The sequence below is a fragment of the Taeniopygia guttata genome, chromosome Z (assembly GCF_048771995.1).
Source record: "Taeniopygia guttata chromosome Z, bTaeGut7.mat, whole genome shotgun sequence".
Lineage (NCBI taxonomy): Eukaryota > Metazoa > Chordata > Aves > Passeriformes > Estrildidae > Taeniopygia > Taeniopygia guttata.
The window spans coordinates 8513293-8528331 of NC_133063.1; positions in this window are offsets into that span (position 1 = coordinate 8513293).

Genomic DNA, 15039 nt, shown 5'->3' on the forward strand with positions numbered 1-15039 from the left:
GGTTATGTATATGTATATGTGCATGCATTTGTACTGGTGGGCCCAGGGCAATAATCAATCATGATCTCAAGCTAAAGCAAACATGAAAGGATCTTTTGTAGTGTTGGAATTTGGTAGAACACACAAATACCTAACAAGTTTCTATTTGTTTGCAAAATCAAAACAGAAGAACTCTGGTTGCCTTTTTTGTAGACCCACTATAAAATACAATACAGTTTAGCATCAGTCTTCATGCATGAAGAATCAGAGTAGAGTCTGGAACGTATGAGTGATGTAACAGCACATATATTTTTGAGCACTTAGTACCAGGATGCCTTTGGGAGCATGGGGAAGCTGGTGGGAATAGTGCAATGATGGTGGAGTATTACGAAAGGAGATGGAGGCAGGCCTTGCAGAAGCATAAGAAACACTGAAGGCAGTGTTCTCAAAATGCACATCTAACTCCTTGCTCATGCACAAAAATAAGTGGCTTGCTGGGTCCAAGTGGACCTATGGGATGTCTCGGACACATGGTGGCTCTTCAGTTCTTCTCTTTCTTCTGCTGCTGCAAGAGGATGTAGGGGCAGAAAAAAGGTCCAGGCAGGAACCATCTCATCCAGCTCCCAGCTACAGACAGAGTTCTAGATCTGGATTTCCTGTGGCCAAAACATAACAAGCAGTCTTGCCTGGGGTTATGGTTTCTGAAAACTAGTTATTCATGCCATGGTGAGAGGAGGGAGTTTTCTGCTCAGTGAGGCAGGTGTACCCCTGACCTGCATGCAGGAGTCCCTGCTGGCTCAGCACAGGTTGGCCCTATCCATGGAAAGAGGAGCAATATACTTCTTTCTTTTCCAGTCCCTTTCCTCAGGGCAAAAGGAAAGCTGTGCCTGTTATCTACACAAAGATGAGGGATATTTTTGCAATGCTCTTGTTCCACGGGCAGTGGCATTTTTTCTGTCTGCTACAACTCCTCTCCAATCTTCTTATTTGTACTAGCTACTTTCACCTAGATTTGACAGAAGGTAGGGTTTTGGAGGGTGGCAAGTGAAAAAAACAAAAGAAAATAAAAAAAGGGGAATATGGTTAGAAGAAGGGGGAGAGAGGATCCCTGTTTGTGTGCCCAGCAAGGGAAAGGCAGCAGTGCTGTGAGATCAGCCTCTGCTGAGTGCTAGTGAATTTGTACTGCAAACAGCACTGAGAGGAGCCAAGCTGCATTCATTCTCTTGTTCGTGGGACCATTTCTATGAAGCAAATCATCAGTCTTTTTTAAACAGATTTTTACTGACTTTTCACATATTGATGGGATGTGCAATTTTTATTGTCAATCCCTCAGCAGAAAACCAAAAACTGGTGCTGAAATTGGCTCTTTCCAGGAAGACAAACATTTGGTTGAACTAGGACATCATTTATCTCCTTCCCATTGTATGCACCTTTAAAACAGATGTAGTAACACATCTGGGAGCTAAATCTCGGTGGAATGGACTGTATAAGGGTGCAGAATATCAGATTAATGAGTGCTTGGGAATGACCATGTTTTGTGGCTCTAAAATGCTAGCTGAATAAGCAGTATTAGAGATCATAATAGCATTGCATGGGTTTTACATGTAGCACTGATGTGGTTCTTTCCTGTATGAGATTTTGCTTTTGGAGCTTAGTTACTTTAGTACAATAAAGATATCCCAAGGAATTGTTTAACTGTGCTACTATGAATTATTTTCATTAGTGCCTAGGAATACCTAAGACAATAGCTCTGTTATGTTAGGCACTGCTGACACCTGTTGTAAGAGAAAATCCCTCCTACAGGGATTTTTCAATCTAAATAATCAGTTGCGGACTGAGAGGAGAAGGTAGAGGCAAAACCCGAAGTGCTGTTTTGGAGAAACAGAGGAAAGAAATAGGAAAAATTTTAATTTTTAAACATTTCAGATTTTGAGGACCTTGTTTTGTCAAAAGAGCAGGCCATGTTAATTTCACAATCAGAAATTACTTAGGGAGCATCCACTAAATAGCTTTTCTCCACTATCTTGCTAAGGGAATTTCTTCATACAGGAGGGAGCACTGCCCCAACAGGAGCCAACCCTTGAAGGTATGCCTTGAAGTGAGGGCAAGTCCAGTTGGTGGTTTAGCCCACAGATAAGATCAGTGTGGCACATGTCCCACCAGCCCCTAGTGATGTCCTTCCCAATTCTGGTGAGCATAGCACACACACAATCGCCCCCCACGATTCATATCCTCAAAATGAAACATCTTTTACTGTTAAATATCACTTTGCTGATGCCATACATTTTAAATGGAGGCTTTTCATATCTGGCAGCATTCATTTTTTATTGTGGGAAAGTGTATTTTATCCACTTGTCTTGTATGCAAAATGTCTGTCCTGCTACAGCTCAAACTTGTGTCAAAAATTTACCGTGGAAAAAAATTGAGCATAAACAAATGTGAGCCTGCACAGATGTTTCTGCAAGCCCTAGCCAGGTAACTTTCAGGGTGTGGATTTATGGTCTTGGTAGAGAAGCCCCCACTTCTCCTCCCTCTTACCTATATGCAATTTAGCAAGACTCAGCCCTTATAGAGGAGCTCCTCCAGTCATTATGCAAATCAGTCCTTTCAGCTGCGTTTGTATAATTGAGGAGCTGCATGGAGGGGCTGTATCCCTCCTCCCTGACTGTTGGAAAGGGTTGCTTTAGCTTGTTTGCTGAGCTATTGAACAGATAACCATTTTTCTAAGTGATCCTGTTTGTCCATAAGCCTATTAGACTGTGCTATTTTTAATTCTCTAATACAGCGTGTTACAAAAAAAAAAAAAAAAAAACAAACAAACAAAAAAACCAAACCACAACAAAAAGCATATTGAGTTAGTTACCATAGCAGGTAGCCTCTTGGACTGCAATCAGTGAAGCAGATATTATCATGGAGAAAGGCTCATTAACTTTAGCAAAGAGACTCTTTCCTTGCAGCTAATATGTGAGTCATACAGGTACATATTCTTGCAGAAACTAGATACTTTTTCTGATCACAGTCAATTGAACTGCCCATATTTTATAGCCATCTGTCTGCTTAGGGCTATGTGCATGTGAATTGTGTAATGTACTTTAAAATCCTAGCTTCAAAAGCACAAGTAAGAATAAAGGATTTGTTTACTCATCAATATTTCCATTAAGGCTGGATGAAATCTTCTAAGCAGAGCAGCCGTACTGCAGGATGTTATGTCATCTAAGGAGCTGAATATAGTTTGTATCATATAAACTGAGGACTTGTAACAATAACTTTTATCCTGTGAGATGGATTTTAATTGTGTATCTGAGGCTCTGATCCTCAGGATTCATTAACCATCCCCTCATCTAACCCTCCACTCATTAGCTGCTGCCTGACACCTTTGTAGCTGTCGCCAGCTTTGGGAAGGGCCTGTGATAAATAAGATGTCCTGTAGCAAAAGGCAAAATGGTTTTGTTCGGTGCTTCTTTGTGTTTGGGGGGAGCTGCACACCCTGACAAACACCTGATAAACTCTGACCAGTGAGGCTGATCATGGCTCTGTGCAAAGCACATCTCATTCCTTACCTTCTTCCTGGTCAAATATGAGGACATTTTCTGCTGCTAATACATTTCCTCATTTTCAATAGTAATAGCAACTTTCTGAAGGTATGATCACCACCATCTATACCAGCCAGTCTTCAGTGAGAGAGTTAATAAGAATATATAACAGAGTAAAACACAGGTTTCTGCAAATATTAGAGCTTGGCCCTCTAAGAGGATTTGCAAACTGAAACAGCTTATTTCTTTGGTTTGCCACTGAATAAATAAAGAGCATATTGGATTGCGTCATTCACTTTGTGCTACTGCTTCTTTGCATCTTCAGACACAAATATTCATTTTGATGCTATAAAACAACACTTTTTCATGAAAGGAGAGCAGATGAGCTTCCATGTTGATGCCAGCAACCGCAAGGCAGCAATGGTCATACTGAAGGCTTCATATAGCTGAAGATGGAAGGCCCTAACACTCCAAATCTGTTTGTCATTTTGGTCAGCCAAAGCTGTTGAATGATACCTGACAAGTTTTTTCTGACAATACAGAGAATTTGAAATTAGATCCCCTACTGTCAAAGTAAAAATAGTTCCCTACTCTCAAAGAGCCACAGCAGCACAATGCATGAAAAGTCACCCTGCCCATCCATGGTTGTCATAGACATTTTGCCAGAGTTAAATGGGTTTTTTGGTTTGGTTTCTTTTTGGTGCCAGAAAGCTTCTTGTATCTCTCTTTCTGTAGGCAGAGCAAGCTCTAGCTAGCACACAGAATTTGTACTCTTGCTTTGCTGGCATTGCTCTGATGCTGGGCTCAGGAAGCTGTGGTCTGGGTTGTTTAGCTCCTGAGAACTGAAGTGTTAGACACATACCTGAGAAGAGAGCACCAAGACAAACTAAATCATGAACACCCCCTCTCAGAATTTCAAAAACAAGAGCACTTACCAGTCCTTTAGTTGGTATGAACTGGGCTCTGAATGTACAGTGTCTTGTGTCTTACCCAAAAAATGATGACAAGACTTAGAATGTGTATGTTTTCCTAAGGCATGGTGTGGGTAGGTGCTTAGAATTCAAACCTCAGGAGACACAAATTGGTCTCATATAGCTGATTGCAAGAAAAAAAAAATACTTTATAAGCTGTTGGACGTCTGGTCTTCCTTATTCTACTCTGTATTTTTGTTCAAGACAGAAAATCAGCCAGGTATCACACAAATCATAAGAGCAAGGATATTGCTTTGAGGATCTGAAATTAACATTACTTCCACTAGAGGTAATAGTCCTCTTGAACCAATCAGAGAGAAACAGAAATCATTCTCCGAAATTAAAGTTGTCTTTTTATTTCACTGTTAATATAATTTATTTTTTTAGTGCAAGCACTGTCATTCCAGTATTCAAATTACAAATTAGCCTTTTATCTAGATAGATTATTTCAGAAAAAAAAATGCATTGCACTCTTATACTTGGTATATTTAGATTAATTACATCCTCCTTATTTTAGAGAAAGAACTTCTTTAGGCTAAGAAATGCAGTAAAGCCTATTGATTAAATGAGCTCACATATCACATATACATGTGATTGATAAAAGCCACTTAGTGTTTCCTGAATAGAAAAGAGAATTCAGCATTTTCTTGTGGCTTCTATTAGTGCCTTATTAAACATTCATGTAATTTTCTTCCTTTTCCCTCACTTGTCTAATAAATATACCATTACAGCCATTAATTGCCCAGAGTTAAGTTGTTTAAGTGCTATAAGATATGCCAACTAAATTGTTGGCTCCTGAAGTATTGGTTTTCTGTCTAGCTATCTGGTATTTTTGCAGTCCCTTGAAACTCCAAATTCAATCATCTCCACAGCAGCAGAAAGGTAATTGAAACATTAGGCACTGCTCAGTCCCCGAGGGAATGAACAAACAAAAGATAGGCAAGCTTACTGTGGTGTTCTACAAAGGTAGCTATATTCCATACTAGGGGGAAAAAAATCTTTATTATTAGAATTAAAAAAAAACCGCTGAGGTTACAATTCATAACCTTATTGGAGTACTATAAATGTAAATTTTATTTTCCCTGTTAATTGCATAAACACGGTGTTAAAAAATGGTTTAAGTAGCCTGGCAGGTAGACAGACACAGCTTGTGGGAGCTTTGAAATCCACAGCTCAGGATCATTCCTGATTTGGGGAAATCTGGAAATGTCAATCCTCACCTTAGATTATTATTCCATAAAACACATTTATTTCACTTAATGCATGTCCTGTGCAAAACACTTGCAGGTCTTATGGAAGTATAGTCCCCCCCAGAAAAAGCAGATATGCCAACATGCATTAGGAAAACAGGACAAGAGGTGATTTATGCACAAGTCACCTTGAACATTGCAAATAGGGCTGCTGCTGCCTTCTCCTAAATAGGAGAACCATGAAGTGAGAGAGAGAGTAGACTCTTTGTGGGTAGGTCTAGACAAAATAAGCTGTGAGCTGCCTTTTTCACAAGCTTGTAAAGAGGAGAATAAGGTGGAGTTAGGCAGTGGAGACTCAGACATGACAAGCAGGCAAATGGAGAATGACAAGGGGCTCTGAAAGTACCTCCAGGAAGAAGGAGTGAGATGATAATTAGGGAGGCAGACAAGGGAGGGGATGTGTGTAGGTGATTGCTTCTGGCAAAAGACAGCAGACAAGAAGGGGAAGCTGAGCACAGGAGAAACCAAAACCAGGATATGTTGGCCACTGAAGGAAGATTTAATGACATTGTCTTCAAGAGAGAGTGCTAAAAAAATGAGTGTGATTTCGTAACAGAGATGATAGCTGCCTGCTGACTTCTTCCAAAAGCTGAAGCCCTAAATCCCTCTGTCTGAGTGTATGATACGGTCCCAAAATTATTTTGGCAGGGTGACTTTTAGTCTCTGCTCCAGCTTCTCCTGCAGAGCTCAGTAGAGGCTACGCAGCAGCTGCAGAGAAGAAGCAGAGGTGTTTTGGCTTTACAGGTATTTATCAGCCAGTGACTGTCACCTGGGGCTGTCCAGGTGACATAGAGCAGCAGTAAGGACTGTTTGATGTGACATGGAAGGTTAGTTAAAGCAAGCAGAACTGGCATAGAATTGTCACGAGCTCCTCACAGAAGCTCACGTTTCCCGGAGACCTCATTGCTGAATGAGCAAACATTGTTTTTGTACTTGCATTCTGCCTCTGTTGCTGTACACCCTTTGTCTCAGGGGTAATACACATTTGGATGTACTTTTTGAACACTTCAGGAGGCATGGCCACAGTTACCCACACTAAGGCTATGAGCAGTCATGAGCATCTTCTGGAACCAACCTAGTGCACAGGTCCTGGCCTCAACTAATTTTGGGGAACACCAGACAAATGGCAGATGTGTTCTCTCTTTAGACAAATGGATTGAGTCTATCACTTGGAACTTTATATTTCTAAATGAATCCCCACACTGTACCTCAGGAATTTATGAACAGAGGTTTTGTCTCCTCCATCACTCCAGTATTTTAGGTCTGTGCAGTGTGGTTTGTAAATGCTCCCAGTTTTCTAGGCTTTGTGTTTCACTGTCCTCCATTCTGCTTTAAAGATCTTCTGCTCTGGCAAATGACAGGTGCCTCAGCAGCACATTACAAATTGGAGTCTGTGAAAAAAATCTGCCCTTATTACACTTTATGAAAGCCTTTTCCTCTCTCACATTTTGAGGATGTTATCAGCTTTGCAACCACTCTTCTGCCCACAAAACAACCAGGATACACTTTGGTAGATTGATCATGATGTTGGAAAGAGAAAAACTGTCTCATTACATCTCTGTCACTGTCTTGGTGTTTTACAGGAAAGGGTATTGTCCTGAACAGAAGGCTTTATTGCACTGAAATGTTTCTAAGATCCTCCTACTTGTTAACTGTAAAGTCAACTTTTTCTTGCAGAAAAAGGAGTTTCATTTGTTGAAGCTACTATCCTCTTTCGACTCCAGTTCATCTCCAGTTAATTATAATTGTGCTAACCAAAATCTCTCCTTGGGAAGTAAAGGGCTTGACGTACTTGGCTCTCCCATCTTCCACGCAGAAGAAAATCCTTCTGTTTAATGTGCAGGATGCTCTGCAGGTGACCACTTTCCACCAGTCTCTACTCAGGCATGAGTCAGCTGTTGCACGAAGTCAGCAGGGGCCTCTTCAGCAGCTTCAAACAGCTGCTGCATCAGATGCTGCCTGAGTGTGCTTGCTGAATAGGAGGGAGCAGGAAGCCTTTTGCTGCCTGTGCTGTCTGAAGCTTGACAAAGCTGAATTTTACAATTTACTCTCTCTCTCTCTCTCTGCCTTGAACACGCTTTTCATAGAAAGCTACGCTGGGTACGTGCTGCTCACTGCACCCAAGGTATGTTTCACTCAGCTTGCCTCTACAGCCAAAATGTTCTGCTGCAGCAGAGTATGAGCCACGACAGAGAAAGCCATTTGGGAGATGGGGTGAGGGATGCAGTCAGGTGTGGGTGCAGAGGGAAGTGACTAGGTTGCTCCCAAAGTCCTGGGAGGAACAGAGTGCCCAGGCATCATTCCTCTCCCCTGCAGTTCCTTGTTAGGCATGTTGTGCAAACAGCATTTCACAGAAAATCTCTGCTTGTGGTCAGACATTTCTCACATCCCTAGTCTGTCACCATTGAAGGTCAAAACCTACCTTTTTAATGAAGGTTTTTTTTCCATACCAGTTATAAATATTCAGCAATGACTAAATACTTAGGAATCACTTTTTATTCTCACAAAATCCCATCTTTGCATTTCCTATGAATAAATTAATGCATGTGGGAACTACAGGGATCTTGTGCCAGGAGATCCCTATCACCATGTTCTGCTGAACTACAGAACTGAGTGGAACATTTTCATGTACATAAATTAGTTTCACATGCAAAGATTTGCAGATGTAACAAATTATTTCTTGAAAAATGCAGCTTCATAAAGCATAGACAACCCCACTGGAATAAGCAGGATCTCCCAAATCATGTGGCATTTTGACTGTGTGTCTTGAAGCAGTTATAATGAAAGTGGAGTAAACATTTGGCCAATACAGAAAATGGGCAAATCTCCCATTTATGAACCCTGCTGTGGTTTCTGCATTCACTCGGCAAGGGCTGTGGGATTGGTTTCCATAGGAACCATGGGAAAATGAAGGAAAAGCACTTACCTGAAACCCAGTTGCATAATGTTACCACTGCAGGACTGTAGTGAGGCACCGGGCACGGAGCACTGGCACTGATCTGACCCTTTGGGGTGTAAGGTATCCCTGCCATTCCTGCAGCATGGGGAAGCACATGGATCCTGCACCCTTGGCTCTTGTGTGTCTGCTCCAAAACCGGTGATGGAAGATGGATTTGCAGCACTGAACACCCAGAATTACAGAGGCCTCTTCAAACACAAATCATCCAGCACAACCCCCTTAGAGACCTCCTGAATTTCAGAGCAGTGTTTGGACGATGGGAGAATTGAGCATCTCCTGAATATTTCCTCTGGATGGGTATGCAAAATGCAGGGTGTGCTGTCCAAGGACAAAATCCCAAGTGGGCTTGGCTTCTTGATCTTTGTGCTTTTAATTCCTGCTACTTCTCAGAAAAGAATCTGCATCTGCCTCTCTTAATTTGCTTCTGCTTTACTACATCATCTGAAGGGGAAGGGCTCAGTTTGTTCTCTCTCTGGGCCTGGGGTCACAAAAACAAGTCTCTGCCTCCCTTAGCTTTAGGCCCAAAGGCAGCCTGCCAGTGGTGACCGCTTGGCATGGGGAACATATGATGTGCAGGATTTATTGGAGCATGTGAGGTTCATAAAGCCTGGTCCACAACTGGAAACCATCAGCTCCTACTCCCCACTCAGACCTCCACTGTTTCTGACCTTGTAGTCTCAGGGATAATTTTCTCAGCCTTATCTGAGAAAATAATCAATCTTATCTGCACTGCAATAAGCAATTCCTTGCCCCTTTTAAGATGAAAAATGTATTTGGCACTAAAGTTCAAAATTAGCAAATTTCCTCTGCAAAGCGCTATCACTTTCACTGGTCCAGCAACTTCTTGTGGCTTTCAAAACAGGACAGTGTATTGTATCTAAAGGCAATATCAGCATCTTGGTGAATTGAGGGAAGAGAAAATTTGTTGAGTTCAAAGGTTTCAGAAGGGGATGAATACCTTGTGGTATGCATATAGTAGTCAGTACAAAGACATATGTGTAAGGCATAGGTAATCACTCCCTCATAAATGCAAATATAGAAGAATGGCAAGTTAAATTACTTGCTCTTTTGAGAAATTGCAGTATTTTTCAGGGCTGATATTGAAACCATTGCAAACTATCTTGGAAGCCTATTTATGAATATGAATTTCTGGAATTTGTTTACCCACCTGGGTTTCTCTGCATATGATGCAAACTGGGGAGTCTACCACAAACTTGCATTTATTATGCAGATTGGTCTGAAAAAGCAGGTGAGAATTGTCTGCTTCGTGGTCTTTCAACATTAGAAAAATACAACTGTTTTAAAATGCTGGCTCTACTTTTTAAGACCAAAAAGAGTCACTCGTAAATTTTTTTTCCATCCTATTTTAGTGGAACGTTGCTCTCTGAAGGATTGGTGATGACTTACTGTTGAAAACAAAATGATAGTGTTTACTGTCATACCCATCAAAGAAGCAGGCCACTGTGAGAGCTGCTTTGCTAAGACTAGAAAGCAACTAGGTTTGGTTTTATTTGAGTGCCATGTTTCTTTTGGTCCAACGAAAACCTCTAAATGTGCCCTGGAACCTAAAAATGGTCCTGATAAAATCATGGAATATCTGTCTATGTCTTCAACCCAGCAGATTGGGTTGAACTATATCTGAGAACATAATTCATGTAATCCAGAAATGAGTGAACTCCTTGGTCTCTCCTATTTCTTTCTCTGCTAGGATGCTGTACTTGATGATGTACTTGACATATTAACAGTTCTGAAGTTGTAGTTGACTATTTATGGAGGAAAGCAAGTGTTCAATGGCTTGAGACAAATTAGTTTGAGGAGCTGTTCCCAGGAGCTGTGCTAGAAATTATACCCATTGACTATGGTCTGGCTACTGTCAGTGACATTGCAGAATTTGGCTTTCTCACTTGCCTTTCTTCTTCCACACTCTGCCTACATAAAAACCTTTGTGGGAAAAGAGGCGTTTTGGCCATGGGAGAACTTGCATTGGACACTGAAGCTGCAGGAACTTCCAGCCTGGCGACTGACAAATGTAATCCTGATAACCAGGACTGCTGCAGCCCCTCTGCCTGCTCATGTGTCTCAACACCCCTGCTATGCACAGAGAGCAAGGCACCCTTCCTTGCATCCTATACTTTGCTCCAGCAGAGTCTGTGTGACTGTTCCTGGATGAATGCCTAGATCTGGAGCTCATCATTGTGTGATGAGCCAGTTCTGCCCAGCATGTATCCTGATGCCTGAGTATTTGGTTTGGGATCCTAGGCAGCAGAGATTTCTCAAGAGGAAAGGTCTACACAAGCACTTGTCTTCCAGCGGGTGATGAATGTTTCAGGAAATTTAGTGTACCTGACTGTGCACTGCAGCACCTTTTTCACAGTATTTTGGAGCTGGTTTTGAGGTGGGAGAAAATGGATTTTGCATGTAATGTATTTTTGCATATTACTTATAACTCGCATTGAAAGACACACATTAGGCAACAGCACAAATCTGTACTAGTAGCAGCCTTTGATTGACACAGAGAGTCACAGGAAGGATGTATCACTCAGGAGGCAAAAGAGGAAACAGAAAGCACTCTGGTGAAATGGCAAACAGTAGGGATATATTCATACAAAAAATATTGTTTAAGAAATGGAAATCTAGTTCTTGTAATGCTAATGGAGTGGAAACTAATCTTGTACCTTTCCTGCCAGAGTGGAAGCAGGATAAAAGGAAATTTCAAGAGCAAAAAGCCAAAGATACAAGGGCAATAATAAATTATTTGCTGTGTATAGAAATATGAAGTTTGCAAGACAGGCCGTGTCTGTACTAGACCATTAGAGTGTGAAATGGACAGACCCATTGCAGAGATACAAAATAGTACTTTTCTCTTGGCCTTAAAGCCAAAATTATTGGAAATAAAGGATTCTCAGTTTATTTTCTGTTACACATATAGCTGGTAAGCATGAACTAAGGAGGCAAAGGCCTCAAAAAACCTCAACATATTCCTTAGTAATAAGGTACTAAAATTAAGGCAGAATTTATATATACTAAAAGACTGGAAAAAATTGGGTAACTATCTGTAGCCCACATACAGCTGTAGCAGTAGCAGACAATGCTGGAAGAGACCAGACTTGTACATTTTGAGCAGGCAAGATGAAGGGACCAGACCTCAATGAAAGATTCAAGAGGAAGATGACTCCATGGGGTTTGTACCCAAATTTTCAGATTGTTTGCTATTTCATTCCTGGCTTGTCTGACACATACAATTTTTTTCCCTCTTTCTCCAAAATGCACTGTCCACAGGGAAAACTATTCCTTTTTTGTTCTTCTCTGTCTGGGCAGGAGCAGTGGTTGTGACTAACTCAGTACATTCAAGTTGCTTCAGTTGTTTCTTTCTTTGTGCACTGCCAGTTTGCAATTCCCTTCCCTAAACTAAAACTTAACTACAATTGTGTGGCCAAATAGTCACTTTCACTAGGGGCTTTGTGACATTCTTCATAAGGTTCTCTATGCCTCACTAATCTAAATCATGGTGTATCATCAGGGACTCTGCCACCTAACCAGCCCCTTCCCTCTTCAGCTCATTACAAAGCAAGCTGAGGCACAGGGGCCCTAATGCTTCTCCTGCATGCTGATTTCTTGCTGAAAAATGGTTGGTTTTGTACCCTGTTCATTTCCTACCTATTAACCACATTTTAATATATGACAAGACCTGTGCACCTCACTTCCACCACTCTAAAAGCCCTGATAAAAGCCTTCAGAAGTCCTGAGGAAACATCAGTTCTGATGCAATGAGGTCTTTTATCTCAAACCCTTCATTGGGTTCCAGTCACTTCATCTTGCTGAAGCCACGGGAAGAAAAGGGGGAGGTAGGGAAGGTGGCAAACATGCCAGACATGGAAGGAAAAGAATAGTGCCTTCTGTGAGATTCTAAGATTGAGGGCTGTAAGGCAACCTCATCTTCTCCCTGTGATAGTAATAGGATAAATAAAATAGAAGTATAGAGTAAAACCAGAGACATCAGGAACACCAGTAAGACCTGCCCAGTCCATTGTGTTGACTTTGCCCGGCCAGAAGGGCTCACTTCTGCATCTCTGTTGTCTGATGTGGGGAAGGTATCCAGAGGGCTGCTGCTCTGGGTGCCCAGCCACCCATCTCCCAAGACTGAGCTCACCTTTGTAGGGATTTCGGGCAGTAGTTGTCAGGTGAGGGATTATCTGTGGGGCCGAAGCTGTGGTTTTCCCTGCTTCAGGCACCAGCACCTCTGCTGCTTTGCACTGCCTCTGCAGAGAGCCTGCATGGCCCAGGAAATGGTTCAGCCAAGTAACTGTGTCTATACAGCAAGCTGGCATTCACTTTGAAAAGACTAGATTCATATTACTGACATAAAGATGTAATTTGGAGTCCCTCTTTGCAAAACTCCTCTCCTCTGCCTGGTAGGAACAGGATCATTAAAATTTCACATTCTGGGCCCCAGGATTCTTCACTCTACTCTTATCTGGGTTTTCCAGTCCTTAACAAGCAAGTAATCAGTTTTCTCCTCATGGACAACTTTCTATGTCTTGTTAAATAGCACACTCAGAGATGTGCTGTCTCTGAGGTGTCTTCATTAGCCCGTTCACTGAGGACAGTGGAAGTTTCTGACAGGCACGACTGGGGTGACAGATGGTTGCAGGGTTCCTCATAGAACTCCCCTGAGCCTCATTTGTGACAGGGGGAGCCCAAGCAGCTTCAGCACACGTAAAGCAGGCAAGCTGACTCCCCAGATTCTTCCCCTGTGACAGCACTGCATGAGGATGCCGTGCCAAACAACTGGGTGGATTATATTCTCCTTTCACTTTGCCCCATCAAGCCATAACGGGCTGAATTGTCTATGGGGATGCAATGGACTGATATGGGATTTATCCTGTGTGTGCATTGCCTCAGGTTGCCTTGGCAGAGGAGACTGTGGATGGCAGCGTGAGGGCTCACCTTGGTGGTGTGACCTCGGTCTGCACTCAGAGCAGCATCATGTTGGGAATCCATGGTTTCTGTGTATTTTCTGCTGCTTCCTTTTCTTTGACAATTCCTCCCTGCCCAGACTGTGATATCTGCATGAAATGAATGCCTTTCTCTCTCTCTGCGTGTGTAGACTTGTAACAGCAAGCAGACAATCGGATAGAAATCAGTTATACGTATATATTGTTGCACAAGGTGCGATGTTCAATGCATGAAGATTTATAGGCAGAGTTCATAGCTGATGACTTGTGCTGATTCTAACAATAAATGAATTACTTTTAGTTGGAAATAATAATAAAAAAAAAGAAACAGGGAGATTAAAAGTTAAGGTAAATTCAACTAAATACTAAAAAATTATTTAAGGGAAGGTTGTATCTGTGAGATATCTGTTGTCTAAACTGGCTGGTGTATCACTGTGGTGGGACCCAATGCTATTCAAGCACAAATATCAGGAGACAACTCATTATCCAGGACAGGGGAGCTGTGGCAAAGCTTAGCCATGGCCCCTCACACACCCATTACTGGGGAAGCTGGGGCTGGGGTCTACATAAGAGATACAGCAGGTCTTTTCCCAGTGCTCTACTAAGTGATCTGATCCCAATTAGCTCCTCCTGCCCAGAGCTGACCTTGACCCTGGCAGAATTGACCAAGGTCAGTTCTGGACACTGCCTTTTCTGACCAAACAAACTGATTATTGGAAAAAAGAACTTCAAATGTAGTTATGATTTTGCCACGCATCAGATATTTGTCTTTCTTCGTAGTCTGTTATGAAACCTGGCTCATTGCTGTTAATGTTCTGATTTTGTTTTCTAGATCTGTACTCTGTATGGTTCTCAGTGTTAACCAAATACACTTTAGAATTCAATTTGGCTTTTCCTAAGGAAGAAGCACAGGAATTGGAGGAAATTTTTTGCATAATGCTGGGTCATACTAGGCAACTCCTCAGCACTTTGTACATTTAACAGATTCTGAATCTTGATTCCCGTGGAAGAAAGTAGTAACCCTCACAGGTACTAAATGCTCCTGTGATTGAAGACAAAGAATTACCAGTGGGTTGCATGATTCATCTCTGCCCTCACTGCTGAATATATGAGACAAAAATAAAGTGTTTAAAAACCATATATCCTATTCCAACCAAAAAAATTTAAAAATCAATACTGAAATAGTACATTCCAGGCAAAGTTCCCCTAAAACAGTAGGACAGCAATTTCTATTTTTAAATTGTCTGTTTTTACTTTTTTTTTTTTCTGTAGTACAGGAAACAGCCGCACTTTGCTGTAAGAAGGAAAACTCAATCAAATAAAATGGGAGAAAAAAGTATCTTGCCTTCACATTAAACACATCCTAGAGGTTCTTTACTAACACATCACTGT